Source organism: Pteropus medius, unplaced genomic scaffold (assembly GCF_902729225.1).
Source record: "Pteropus medius unplaced genomic scaffold, Ma_sr-lr_union100, whole genome shotgun sequence".
NCBI lineage: Eukaryota > Metazoa > Chordata > Mammalia > Chiroptera > Pteropodidae > Pteropus > Pteropus medius.
Window position 1 is genome coordinate 19823940 of NW_024342473.1, and position 15158 is coordinate 19839097.

Consider the following 15158-nt stretch of genomic DNA (forward strand, 5'->3'; position numbering starts at 1 on the left):
ATGCTCCCAATCAGGGAGCCCCAAAATGTACAAAGCAAGTACTAACAGAACTAAAAGGAGAAACAGAACAAAACAATATCATAGTAGGGGACCTAAATATTGCACTGTTGGATATGTACGGACAATCCAACAGAAAATCAATAAGGAAATAACATCCTTAAATGACACATTAGACAAACTGGACATAATTGACATTTATAGAGCCTTTCATCTCAAAAAAAGCTGCTTATACATTCTTCTCTCGTGCATGTGGAATATTCTCAAGGACTGACCACATACTGGGACACAGAGATAACCTCAACAAATATAAGAGGGTTGAAATCACAATAACCATATTCTCAGTATAATTCTTTGAACTGGAGGTCAGCTGTAAAAAGAAAGCAGGAAGAACCACAAACACATGGAGATTAAACAACATGCTACTAAAGAATGACTGGGTCAGAGAAGAGAGAAAGAGATCAAGAGATCCATAGAAACGAATGAAAATGATAGTACAACGTTAGCAAAACTTGGGACACGGCAAAAGGCAAAAGTGGTCATAAGAGGAAACTTCATATCATTACAGGCCTACCTCAAATAAACAAGAACAAGTCCAAATAAACAACCTAATACTTCATCTTAAAAAACTAGAAAAAGAACAAATGAATCCTAAAATCAGAAGGAAAGAAATAATTATAATTAGAGAATTAAATGAAATTGAGAACAAAACAACAACAACAACAAATAGAAAAAAGTAAATGCAACAAAGAACTGGTTCTTTGAGAAGGTTAATAAAATTGACAACCCCTTGGCTAGATTTACTAAATAAAACAGAGAAAGGACACAAACAAAATCAGGGATAAAAGAGGAAATTATGACTGACATTGCAGAAATACAAAGGATCATATTAGAATACTATAAAAAGTATATAACACTAAATTTAATAACCTAGAAGAAATAGACCAGTACTTAGAAAAATACAACCTTCCTAGACTGTACTTAGAAAAATACAATCTTACTAGATTGAATCAAGAAGAACTGGAAAATCTAAATAGAACTATCAGCAGTATGGAAATTGAAACAATCATTAAAAACCAGATGGCTTCACCAGTGAATTCTACCAAACATTCAAAGAGGATTTAATACCTATTTTCCTCAAACTCTTCCAAAAAATTTAAGAGGAGGCAATACTTCCTAATTCACTTTATGAGACCAATATTACCCTGACACAAAACCTGGTAATGATAACACAAAAAAAGAAAACTACAAACCAATATTTCTTATGAACACAGATGCAAAAATCCTAAATAAGATACTAGCAAACTGCATACAACAACAAATTAAAAACATACATCATGATCAAGTGGGCTTCATCCTGGGACAAAGGGATGGTTTAACATATGCAAGTCAATTAATGTGCTACACCATATAAACAAAATAATAATCATATGATATCAATAGATGCAGAAAAGCCTTTTGACAAGATACAACATCCATTTATGATCAAAACAGTTACAAAAATAGGTATAGAAGGAAAGTAGCTTAACATAATAAAGGCCATATATGACAAACCTTCAGCCAACATTATACTTAATGGTGAAAAACTAAAAACTTTTCTTCTAAGATCGGGAACAAGACAAAGCTGTCCACTATCACCACTGTTATTCCATATAACATTGGAGGTCCTAGCTAGTGCAGTCAGGCAAGAGAAAGAAAAGGCATCCAAATAGGAAAGGAAGAATATTGATTCTCTATATAGAAAACCCTAAAGACTCCAAAAGAACACTACTAGAAACAATAAGCAAATAAAGTCTCTAGATAGAAAAATAATTCCTTTTGCAACTGCAACAAAAAGAATAAACCTAATGAAACATGTGAAGGACCTATACAATGAAAACTGTAAGACTCTTTTTAAAAGAAATTGAGAAAGACACAAAGAAATGGAAAGATATTCTGTGTTCTTGGATTGGAAGAATCGACAGTTTAAATGATCTTATTACTTAAAGCATTATACAGATTTAATACAATCCCCATCAAAATCCCATCGGCATTTTTTAAAGAAATAGAACAAAAAAATCATCAGATTTGTATGGAAGCACGAAAGACCCTAAATCACCAAAGCCATCTTGAGAAAAAAGAACAAGGCTGGAGGCATCACTCTGCCCAACTTCAAATTATACTACAAAGCAACAGTAATCAAAACGACATGGTATTGGCAGAAAAGACACACAGAACAGTGGAACAGAATCGAGAGTCCAGAAATAAACCCCCATTTATAGGCACAAATATTCTGACAAAAGAGCTAAACAAAAGTGCTGGGAAAACTGGAGAGCCACTGCAAAAGATAGAAACTACACTGTTGTCTATCACCGCACACCAAAATTAACTCAAAATGGATTAAGGACCTAAATATAAGACCTGAAACAACAAATTGCATAGAAAAACAGGAACTAAATTCATGGACCTTGGTCTTAAAGATTTTATGAATTTGACCTTAAAGGCAAGGGAAGTAAAAGCAAAATTAAATGAATGAGACTACATCAAACTAAAAAGCTTCTGCATGGTGAAAGAAACCGCCAACAAGGCAAAGAGGCAGCCATCCGTATGGGAAAATATATTTGCAAGCAACACCTCCAAAAAGGGCCTAATATCCAAATATACAAGGAACTCATACGATTTGTTATCAAAAAAATCCCAAACAATCCAGTAAAAAATTTGCAGAGAACCTAAACAGATACTTCTCCCAAGAAGACATACAAGTGACCAACAAATATATGAAAAGATGTTCAACTTTATTAGCTATTAGGTAAATGCAAATCAAAACCACAATGAGATACCATCTCACACCTGTTAGAATGGCTATTAACAACAGGACAAATAATAACAAGTGCTGGAGAGGATGGGGAGAAAAAGGAACCCTCATACACTGCTGGTGGGACTGCAAATTGGTAAAACCACTTAGAAAACTGTATGAAGGTTGGTTTAAAAACTAAGAATTGATCTACCATGTGATCCAGCAATCCTTTTTTTAGGTATTTATCCTGAAGACCCAAAAACATTTAATCGAAGATATTTGTACACCGATGTTCATAACAGCATTATTCATGGTGGCCAAGAAATGGAAGCAACTGAAATATCCTACAATAGTTGATTGGATAAAGATGTGGCACATATATACAATGGAATATTACTCAGCTATTAGAAGAAATGAAACACTGTCATTTGTGACAGCATGGATGGATCTTGAGATAATCATGCTAAGCAAAATAAGCCAGACAGAAAAAGCTGAAAACCACATGATATCACTTATATGTGTGATATAAATCTAAAAGCAACAAACAAACATGACAAACAAAGACACATGGACAATAGGTTAGTGGTTACCAGAGGGTGGGGGAAAAGGGAGGAAGTAGGGATAAAAGGGGTCAAATATGTGGTGACAGAAATCTAACTATGGGCAGTGAACACAAAATGCTATATATGACTTACTACTGAATTGTACACTCGAGACTTATTGGATTTCATTAATGTCACCATAATAAAAGAAAATAAATAAATGTACACACACAAACAAGAGGGTAAATTTTATGTGTAGTATACCACAATTAATTTTTTTTTAATTTAAAAAGTGAATAAATTGTTTAAAGCAAAGAAAAACAATGTAGTGTGGAGTCTGTGTATAATTAAAATGTATGACGACAATATCAAGAAGGGCAGAAGAGAGTAAATGGAAGTATACTGCAAAAAGGTTCTTACATTATTTATAAAATGCTATAATACTTGAAGGTACACGAGTTGAAAATATGTATGATAAATACTAAAATGTGCACATAAAAATAAGTGGAGATAATGAGCCAAATAAGACAACAGAGAATCATTTTAAAAATATCCAAAAGGAGGAGAAAACAAAAGAAAAAAATTGGAATAAAAAATAAATAGCAAGGTAATAGAATTGAACCTAACATGTTAATAATCACATTAAATGCAATGGTCTAAATATCCCAATTAAAAAGTCAGAGACTGTCAGATTGGATTTTTTAAAAGAAAAAGAGAAACAACTATATGCTGCCTACAAGGAGATAACAGAGTTTCAAGTAAAAGTATGGAAAAAGATAAGCTAACATTAATTAAAAGAAAGCTGAAGTTACCTAATAGCTAACAAAATACATATTAGAACAAAGACTTTTGTCAAGAATATAAAGTTATGTCACAATTCAACAACAATCTTAAACGTTAATCTACCTAATAACAGGCTCCAAAGTATCTGATGCAAAAATTGACAAGGGGAAACAGATCCAGTTATATTCAAAGATTAGCATCCCTCTCTTAATCACTGATAGAACACACAGACAGGAAATATGTAAAGATACAGAAGACATGAACATTATCAAGCATCTTGGAATAATTGATATTTATAGAATACTCCACCCAATAAATGCAGACGATACATTATTTTCAAGGGTAGATGGCACATTTACCAATATAAATCATATTCTGGGCCATAAAATAAGTCTGTATAAATTTACAATGATTCAAATAAAACCAAATACATTATATGTCCACAATGAAATTAAATTAAGAAAGGTATCTGGAAAAATCTACAAATATTTGTGAAGTAATGTGCTTGTAAATAACAGGATTTAAAAAAGAAATCAAAAAGAAAATTAGAAAGTATTCTAAATGGAATGAAATATGACAAATCAAAATCTGTAGGATATAGTTAAAGGAATGCATAGAGGAAACTTTACAATATTAAATAGTTATGTTAGGAAAAAGGTTTCAAATCAGTAGTCTTTGCTTCCATTTTAAGAAATGAGGAAAAGAACAAATTGAACCCAAAGTAAAGAGAGGGAAGGAAATAATAAAGAGAAGAAATCAATGAAAAACAAAAACAGTAGAGGAAAATCAATGACACCAGATTTAGTAAGCCTCTAGTAAGACTGATTAGGAAAAGAAGAGGATACAGTTATCAATATCAAGAATGAAAGAGGGAAAAATCCCATGAGAATGTAAGAGGAACATCACTATAAATTCTACAATTATGCAAAGGACAATAAAGAAATAATGTAAAAAAATGCCAGTAAAGTTGACAACATAAAATGGACAGATTCCTCAAAAGACATACCCAAATCACACAATAAGAGACAAACAGCTCTATATAGAATATTTCCATGCCAGTAAAAGAAATTGAATTTGAAATCTAAAATCTTTCCACATTAACTAAGAATTTATTTTTGAAAGAGTTAAACAAAAATTTTTTAAGAAAAGAAAACCAGTGAAGAATAACAGGGATCACATGTAGCCTACAAAACCTAAAACAGTTATTAGCTGGTCCATTACAGAAAAAGTTTGACTATCCTTGGCCTGTGTAGAAATCTGAAGACTCTAAAATAAGTGACTTCAGCAAAGTTTCAAGATACAAATTCAGTATAAAAAAGTTGTGTTTCTCAATTCTAGCAACAACTAGAAATTGGAATTTAAAAAATTTATAATAAAAAAATGAATTACTAAGAGATAACTTTGAAAAATATATACAAGACATATATATACTGAAAACTATAAAAATGTGATTAGAGAAAATAAAGGCATAAATAAGCAGATATTCTCTATTCATGATATGAATGACAATATTACAGTGTCACTTTTCCCCAAATTGGTCTACAATTTCAATGCAATGTCAATCAAAACTCCAACAGGATTTTTTTTAGAAACTAGCAAGGTGATTCTAAAATGTATATGTAAGTGCAGAGGACCTTAGAATAGTCAAGCAGTTTATGAAAAGAACAAAATCATACTATGTGATTTTTAAGATTTTTTTATAAAGGTTTAAGAATCAAGATAGTGAATTATTAGCATAAAGATAGACATACAGATCAATGGAAAACATAGATTCCAGAAATAGATCCACACCTATCTGGGCAACTGATTTTCAACAAGGTGCCATGGCAATTCAATGATGAAAGGATAACCTTTTGAACAAATAGCGCTGCACATATGCCAATAATTAATCCTAACCTTTATATCATACACAAAACCTCAATTACACATAAAAGCTCAAACTCTACAACATCTGTAAGCAAATCTTAGTGATAATTTAAGTTTAGCAAAGTATTCTTAAATAGGACACAAAAAGCATAAATTGTAAAAGAAAAATAATAGATTGGTCTTCATTAAAATTTAAAACTTTGCTCTTCAAAAAAACTGTTAAAAATAAAAGGCAAGGGATATTTGCAAAGCATATATCTAACAAAAGACATGTAGTTATGATATATAAAGAACTTTTAAAATGTGTTTATAATAAATCGACTCAATTTAAAAAAATAAACCAAGGAGAGAAAAACTAAGGAAATATGAAAATATGATTTTAGTTAATAATGTTATTGATTCACTTATTAACCATAACAAATGTACCATACTAATGTATATCTTAGTAGCAAAAGAAACTGTAGATTATAGAAACACTATACTAACTTCACAATTTTTATGTAAATCTAAAACTGTTCTAAAAATTAAAGTTCATTAAAAAAATTCTAAATGAAATAAAGACTTGTACAGACATTTCGCCAAAGATATCATGACTCTAGTGAACAATCAATGGATCAAAGAAGAAATTAAAAAGGAAATAAAGCATCTTCAGGCAAATAAAAATGGAAACAACGTCCAAAACTTGTGGGATGAAGCAAAAGAAGTTCTAAAAGGGAAGCACATTGCATAAATGCCTACATTAATATAAAAAAATCTCAAATAAAAAACAATCTGTGTTAATGGATGGGAAGAATTAATATTGTTAAAATGTCCATACTATTAAAGTCATCTATAGATTCAATGCAATCCTTATCAAGATTCCAGTGGCATTTTTTTTTTAAACAGAAGTAGAAAAGCAATCCTAAAATTTATATGGAACTACAAAAGACTCGAAATAGCCAAAGGAATCCTGAGAAAGAATAACAAAGTAGAAGACACTACACTTCCTGATTTCAAGGTACATAAAAAGCTATATATATCAAAATAGTATGGTACTGGCATAAAAACAGAAACACAGATCAATGAAACAGAATCAAGAGGCCAGAAATTAACCCATGACCATATGATCACCTAGTATTTGACAAGGGAGCCAAGAATACACAATGGGGAAAGGATAACCATTTCAATAAATGGTGATGGGAAAACTGGATATTCACACATAAAATAATGAAACTAGACTCCTAACTTACACTACCCACAAAAATTAACATGAAATGACTAAAGACTTAAATGTAAGACCAGATCATAAATCTCCTAGAAGAAACATAGGAGAAAAGCTTCTTGACATGAGTCTTGGCAATAATATTTTGGATATGACAGCTAAAGCATAAGCAACAGAATGAAAGATGAACACGTAGGATTACATCCAAATAAAAAGCTTCTTCATAGCAAAAGAAATAATCAACAAAATGAAAAGGCAACCTATAGAATGGGAAAAAATATTTGCAAACCATATATCTGCAAAGGTTAATGTTCAAAATGTATAAAGAACTCTTAACAACTCAAAAGTAAAAAACCAAATAATCCAATTTAAAAATAGGCAATAGACCAGAACACGCATTTTTCTTAAGAAGATATACAAATAGCCAACAGGTACATGAAAAGGTGCTGAACATCACTAGGGAAATGCACATCAAAACCACAATAAAATATCACCTCACACCTCTTTGAATGGCTATGATCAAAAAGACAGCATATAACAAATGATGAAGATGTGGGGGAAAAAAAAAACCCTTTGTGTACTGTTGGTGGGACTGTACATAGTATGACCACTATAGAAAACAGTTTGGAGGCTGCTCAAAAATTAAAAATGGAACTACCATATGATTGATGAGAAACTTTCCAAACCTATGGAAGGAGCTGGACACTCAAATTCAAGAAGCTAACAGAACTATTTCAGTGCAAAATGACCTCGTCCAAGGCAACTATATTAACGCTCTCAAAAGTTAATGACAAAGAATTCTCAAGGCAGTTAGGGAAAAGAAGATAGTAACCTATAAAAGAAACCACATTAGATTATCACTGGTTTTTCAGTAGAAACCCTTCAAGCCAGGAGAGAATGGAATCAAATATTCAAATATTATAAGAGAGAAATCACCAGCAAAGAATAATATATCTGACAAAGTTTTGATGGGGAAATAAAGGATTTTCCAGACAAACAGAAGCTAAGGAGATTTACCACTATAAGACCTGCATTACAGTACATGCTGAAAGGATGTTGCTGAAACAAAAGGCAAAAGGATACAAAACTGTGAGATGACAAAGACAGAAGCAGGCAATTACAATTTTTGTTCACCTTTTTAACAAAGGTTAAAGGTGGTAAAAGCATTTTTTTAAAAAAAAGCTACTGCAGTTTGGAAATGAATGCACAGCATAAATTGGGATAATTTGTAACAACAAAAAAAAACACAAAAGGGGAGGGGGAAAAAACTGAATTTGCACAGGTCAATGGAGATTAGATGCAATAAGAAGAAAAGAGGCTATTATATGTATGGAACTTTTTTTCTGTGTAGAAATACTGGTAACCACAAAACAAAAATCTAGAATGGAGACACATTACATAAAAGAGGAAATGGAGGGAAAAAATCATAGAATACCACAAAACTAAAACAGCAGAGAGAAACACAAGGAAAAGAAACAATCGAAGCATTGAACAACTAGAAAACAAAAAGTGGCTATAGGAAGCCCTCAAATATCAATAGATCTCATATACCAAGTCCTCATATATCAATAAATCTAAATGTAAATGGACTGAATTCATCAATTAAAAGGCACAGAGTAGCAGGATGGATTTAAAAAACAAGACCCAACTATATGCTGCCTTAAGGAGACTCATCTCAGCTACAAAGATAAACACAGAGTCAAAGTAAGTAGATGATACTCTAAGGAATCCAGAGGAAGCAGCTGTAGCTGCATTTATGTCAGATAAAATACATTTCAAGATTAAAAAGGTAACAAGAGAGACATTTTATAATGATAAAGACAATACATCAAGAAGACATAAAACTTATCAATACATATACATCCAATATATATGAACCAAAATATATAAAGAAATTACTAACAGAACAAAAGGGAGAAACTGACAAAAACACAATTAAAAACACAATTAAATACCCCATTGACAGCAATGGATAGATGATCCAAACAGAAAATAAATAAATAAATATCAGCCTTAAATGATGTATTAGACCAAATGGACATAATCAATATTTACAGAGCTTTTCATCCTAGAACATCATAATATACATTCTTCTTTAGTGCATATGGAACACTCTCAAGAACAGACTATGTTAGAGCACAAAACTAGCCTCCATAAATTTAAGATTGAAATCATACCAAAATATTCTTTGACCACAACAGTTTGACACTCAAAGTCAACTGCAGAAAGAAAGCTGAGAAAAACAAATATGTGGAGATTAAACAACATGCTACTGAACAACTACTGGGTCAAAGAAAGAAATACGAGATCAAAAGATACATAGAGACAAATGAGAACAATAATACGACGTATCAAAATTTTGGGGATGCAACAAAAGCAGTACTAAGAGGAAAATTTATAGAATTACAAACCTACCTCAAGAAACAGGGAAAATCTCAATCTAACGTTTTACTTTAAAGAACTAGAAAAAGAACAAATGAAACCCCAAATTGATAGAAAGAAAAAAAATAAATAAAATTTGGAGCAGAATTAAGCAAAATAGAGAAAAAGACAGTAGAAAAAATTAACACAACTAAGAGCTGATTTTTTGAAGATTAATTGACAAACCTCTGGCAAGACTCACTAAGGGAAAAAGAGAAAAGACTCAAAATTAGAAATGATAAGGAGAAGTTACAATGTATACCAAAGAAATACAATGGATTATACAAGAATACTATGATAGGCTATATGCCACCATATTCAATAACCTAGAAGAAATGGATAAATTGTTTGAAATATATAATGTTCCCAGACTGAATCATGAAGAACTGGAAAATCTAAATAGACTGATCAATAGTAAGAAAATCGAAAGTCATCGAAAACCTTACAAAGAACAAAAGTCCAGTACCAGATGGCTTCACTTGTGAATTCTACCACAGATTGAAAGACTATTTAACACCTATCCTTCTCAAACTTCCAAAAAGCTGAAAACAAGGCAAAATCTCCCAATTCATTTTATGAGGCCAACATCACCCTGATACCAAAAACTAGCAAGGACAAAGAAAATTATAGTCAAATATCTCTGATGAATATAGATACACAAATACTAAACAAAATAATAGCAAATCGAATACAGCAATACATTAAAAGGATAATACATCACAATCAAGTAGAGTTCAACATATTGAAATCAATCAATGTGATTCACCACATTAACAAAATAAATAAAAATCATATGATCATATCAATAGGTGCAGAAAAAGCATTTGACAAGATACATTAATGATTAAAATATTCAATAAAATGGTATAAAAGGAGAATACCTCAACATAATAAAGACCATATACCTCAATATAATAAAGACAAACCCTCAGCTACTATTATATAAAATGGTGAAAAACTGAAAGTTTTTCCTCTAAGATCAGTAACAAGACTAGTAGGCCCATTCTCACCACTGTTACTCAAAATAGTCCTGGAAGTCCTAGTCAGAGCAATCAGGCAAGAGATAAAAATAAGTCATCCAAATTTAGAATGAACACGTAAAATTGTTTCTTATTATAGTTGACATGATTCTATATATAGAAAACCCTAAAGACTCCACCAAAAATCTAGAAACAATAAACAGTAAAGTTGCAGGATATAAAATCAATGTACAAAAATCCATTGCATTCCTGTATACCAACTATAAAATATCAGAAAAAGAAATGCAATTTGCAATTGCAACAAAAAGGATTAAAATACCCAGGAATAAATTTAACAAAGGAAGTGAAGGACCTATACACTGAAAACTAAGAGACTTGAAAGGAATAGAAAGATGTTTTGTGTTCATGAATTGGAAGTTAAATGTAGTTAAAATGGCCATGTTATCTAAAGCAATGTACAGACTTAATGCAATCTCCATCAAAATCCCAATAACATTTTTTCAGAGAGATAGAACAAAAAAAATCAAATTTGTATGAAACCACAAAAGACCACGACGAGCCAAAGCAATTCTAAGAAAAGGCAAATGTGTCACACTCCCTGACTTCAAATCATACCACAAAGAAACAATAATCAAAGCATTATGGTACTGGCAGAAAAACACACACAGAGACCAATGTAACAGAAATGAAAGCCCAGAAATAAATCAACACGTAAATGGAAAACTAATTTTCAACGAGGGAGCTGAAGACATACAATGGAGAAAGGAAAGCCTCTTCAATAAATGGTGGTGGGAAAATTGGAAAGCCACATGCAAAAGAATGAAACTACACTGCTATTTGACACCATACACAAAAATTAATTCAAAACGCATTAAAGACATAAATATAAGACTTGAAACAATAAAATACATAGAAGATACACAGGTACTAAATTATGGACCTTGGTCTCGGAGAGGCTTTTGTGAACTTGACCCCAAAGGCAAGGGAAGTAAAAACAAAAATAAATGAATGGTACTACATCAAACTAAAAAGCTTCTGCATAGCATAGGAAACCATCAACAAAAAGGCAACCAAACAAATGGGAGAAGATATTTGTAAACACCACCTCCGATAAGGGGCTAATATACAAAATATATAAAGAACACACAGAACTCAACAAAATAACAATCCAATTAAAAAATAGGCAGAGGACCTGAACAGATACTTTTCCCAAGAAGACAAACAAATGGCCAACAGACATATGAAAAGATGTTCAAATTCACTAACTATAAGGGAAATGCAAATCAAAATCACAATGAGATACCACCTCTCACCTGTTAGAATGGCTATTATCAATAAGACAAAAACAGCTGCTGGAGAGGATGTGGAAAAAAGGAACCCTCTGCTGGTGGGAATGTAAATTGGTACAGCCACTATGGAAAACAGTATGAAAGTTCCTCAAAAAATTAACAATAAAGCTACCACAGAGGGACCCAGCAATCCCTCTTCTGGGTATCTACCAGAACAATCTGCAAACATTTATTCATAAAAATATATGTACCCCTATGTTCATTGCAGCATTATTCACAGTAGCAAAGGCATGAAAACAACCTTAGTGTCCTCTGACAGATGAGTGGATAAAGAAGATGTAGTACATACAATGGAATACTGTTCAGTCATAAGAAAGAATGAAACGCTGTCATTTGCAACAACATGGATGGATCTTGAGAGTATCATGCTGAGTGAAATAAGTCAGATGGAAAAGGACAGGAAACATATGACTTCACTCATATGGGGGATATAAAACAGAAAGCAACAAACAAAACAAACAGACTGAGACACAGACAACAGTGTGGTGATTATCAGAGAGGAAGGCGATTGGGGGAGGATGAAGGTAAAGGAGGTCAAATACATGCTGAGACTAGATTTTGGGTGGTGAGCACACAGTGCAGTATACAGATGATGTATTATAGAATTGTATACTTGAAACTTATATAATGTTATTAACCAATGTCATCCCAATAAATTTAAGTTTTAGACAGGAGAATATAAGGAGAATTCAGTGAAAATAGAAAACAGAAAACAGAAAACCAAAAGTTGGTTCTTTGAAAAGATTAATTGATAAGGCATTAACAAGATTGATCAAGGGAAAAAACAACTCACAACAGCTAAATCTCAACATTATGCCTAGTGAAAGAAGTCAATCACAAAAGAAAACATTCTGTGCAATTCAGTTTATATGAAATTCAAGAACAGGAATATCAGAACAGTAGTATCTCTGAGAGGAGGATATAGTGCCTGGAAAGGACAAGGTTACTTTTGGGGGGGTGGTGAAAATATTCTATATATTGATTAAAGTGATAGTTACACAGATGTACAAAAGCCCCAAATCATAAAATTATACATGTAAAATATATGCATTTTATTGTATGGAAAGTAATTCAATAAAAAAAATTCACTCAATTCCTTTATGTCCCTCCAGCTCTACCCTTTAGCTAAGCTTCTTGAAAGAATTACATATACCCACTGTCTCCATTTTCTCACTTGTATTCATTTTTCATCCTCCTTGAATTTAGCTTCTTCCCTATCACTCTATCAAAACATTTCTAAGGTCACTTCTGTGTTACTGAACCCAGCCAATTTTTTCAGTTCTTATAGAACTTGACCACTCCTCAGTAGTAGTCGACAATGTTGATGACTTCTTTGGAAATATTGTACAGGAACTTTTCAAGGTTCAGCTCTGGGCTCTTGCATCGCTCCTCTTAATCTTGTCTTCCTAGTCACTAGTGGCTTCTGCTACAATCTCTGGGCAGGCTTCTCCCCTAAATCTTCATATCCCCCCTTGGATTTCTTGGAGTATCTTCAAATTTAACATGGTTTGAAACAACTCAGTCTTCTTCCTCGAACTTATTTGTGTTGCTTATTTCAGTGAATGGCCCCACGTATCTAGTTCTGAAGACTAGAAGTCAAAACATCCCCCCTTAAGCTTCCTTTTCTCATGATCCCATATATAGTCCATCATCATATCCTAGTGATATTCACTCCTAGGTGTATGTTTCAATACTGCTTTCTCTCCATTTCTACCACTAACAGTTTAATCCAAGCTACATCATCATGTCTCACATAGTTACTCTTAACCAGTCTATCTGCATTCATTCTGGCCTCCTTGCAATCAATTCTCCACTCTTCAAACAGAGAAATACCTTCCAGATGCATATCTGATCACAGCATAGTCTCCCCTAATGCTTTTCAAAATGGCCATGTAGTGGCTTTGCATTGCTTTTTGGATAAAATGGAAAATACTTAACATGACCTGAAAGACCTAGATGGTTTGGCCTTTACCTATATTTGAAGTCTCACTGTGTAACACTCCCTTCACATCCATTCCTGCCTTTTATTGCCTTCTGTTCTTTCCTGCCATAGAGCTATTTTTTACATACTAGTCCTTGTGTCCACAACCTCTCCCTGGCACATAACTCCTATATGTTATTAAGATCTTAGTTTAACATTATATTTTTAAAAAGCATTCACTGACCTGGTTACCTGCTTAAAGCACCATGTACCCCCATCATGGCATTTATTACAGTTGCCCTTTACTTTTGTTTGATGAATTGTCTAAATGACATCCAATTTCTTCACTCATAAGGTGCTTGACTACTAGGACCACATTTATTTTTTATCACTTTTACATCTCTAGCCTCTAATAAAGATCTGGCAGGCACCTAGCAGGCCTCATAAATATTTCTATCAAATGTCCTGTTTTTAAGTAGAATTCCAGTTAAACCATCACATCATCCCTCTTGAATCTTTCATCATTCCTTCCTTCAGTGTGTTTCAGAGGCAATTATTATGTTCCATACACTGAGGCACAGCAGTGAATGAGATAGTTGGGGTTCTTGCACTCATGCAGCATCTGGTTTAAGTTGATTGACATCATTTCAAAAGTCACTCTAAAGCCAGATTACTTGGTTTCCTAACCTCTGCGGATGATAAGTTTATTATTATTTTTTAAATAAATCTAACTTTCTGATGACTATGAGGCAATCTTGTTTTATTTTATGGAAACCTTATTTCTTTTTTTTTCTTTTTCTTCTTCACTTGTAGCAAGTATTACTTATCAAACTCCATTCATTGGGCCAGAGACCCTTATGGTGTTAATGAAAAACTTGCCCCTTGTATAGCACCCTATTACACTTGTGAGTTCATCGGCCTGTCAGTGGCCTCAGGAAACCTTATTAAACATATAGACCTGAATAATTTTAATTGCTTACCTAATTACATGTCTAATCAGAATGAGAAGCAAGGTACAAAGAATTAAAATGGAAAAAAATATACCCGCTCACAAAAGAAAACCTTATATATATTAGACCCCAAGGAATAACTTACTGTATATCCCAAAAACATCCCTCAAAGAGAAAAGTTAGAAATAAGGCAAGACTTTTTAACTTGTTCATTTAATAACTTCTATTAATAAATCCCTGTCATCATGCCATCAATGGCTCTTGAATATGAACATAGCCTGATTATACAAACTGTCTCACAAGATATCTTAAAGCTCTGTAGTCACTGTAACATATTTGCCTGTTAAACACGGAGGACTTATCAAGTTCAGT

At 32.6% G+C, this 15158-nt stretch overlaps 1 protein-coding gene and 1 non-coding gene across 3 annotated transcripts in view; both read right to left on the reverse strand.

Annotated features, from left to right (window-relative positions):
- Positions 1–15158, reverse strand: part of TEX9 (testis expressed 9) — a 57794-nt gene that overhangs the window by 6381 nt on the left and 36255 nt on the right. The gene's annotated exons all lie outside the window — the stretch shown is intronic.
- On the reverse strand, positions 14642–14789 carry LOC120604763 (small nucleolar RNA SNORA62/SNORA6 family). The gene has a single exon (XR_005653412.1). It is a non-coding gene; the product is annotated as a small nucleolar RNA SNORA62/SNORA6 family (small nucleolar RNA).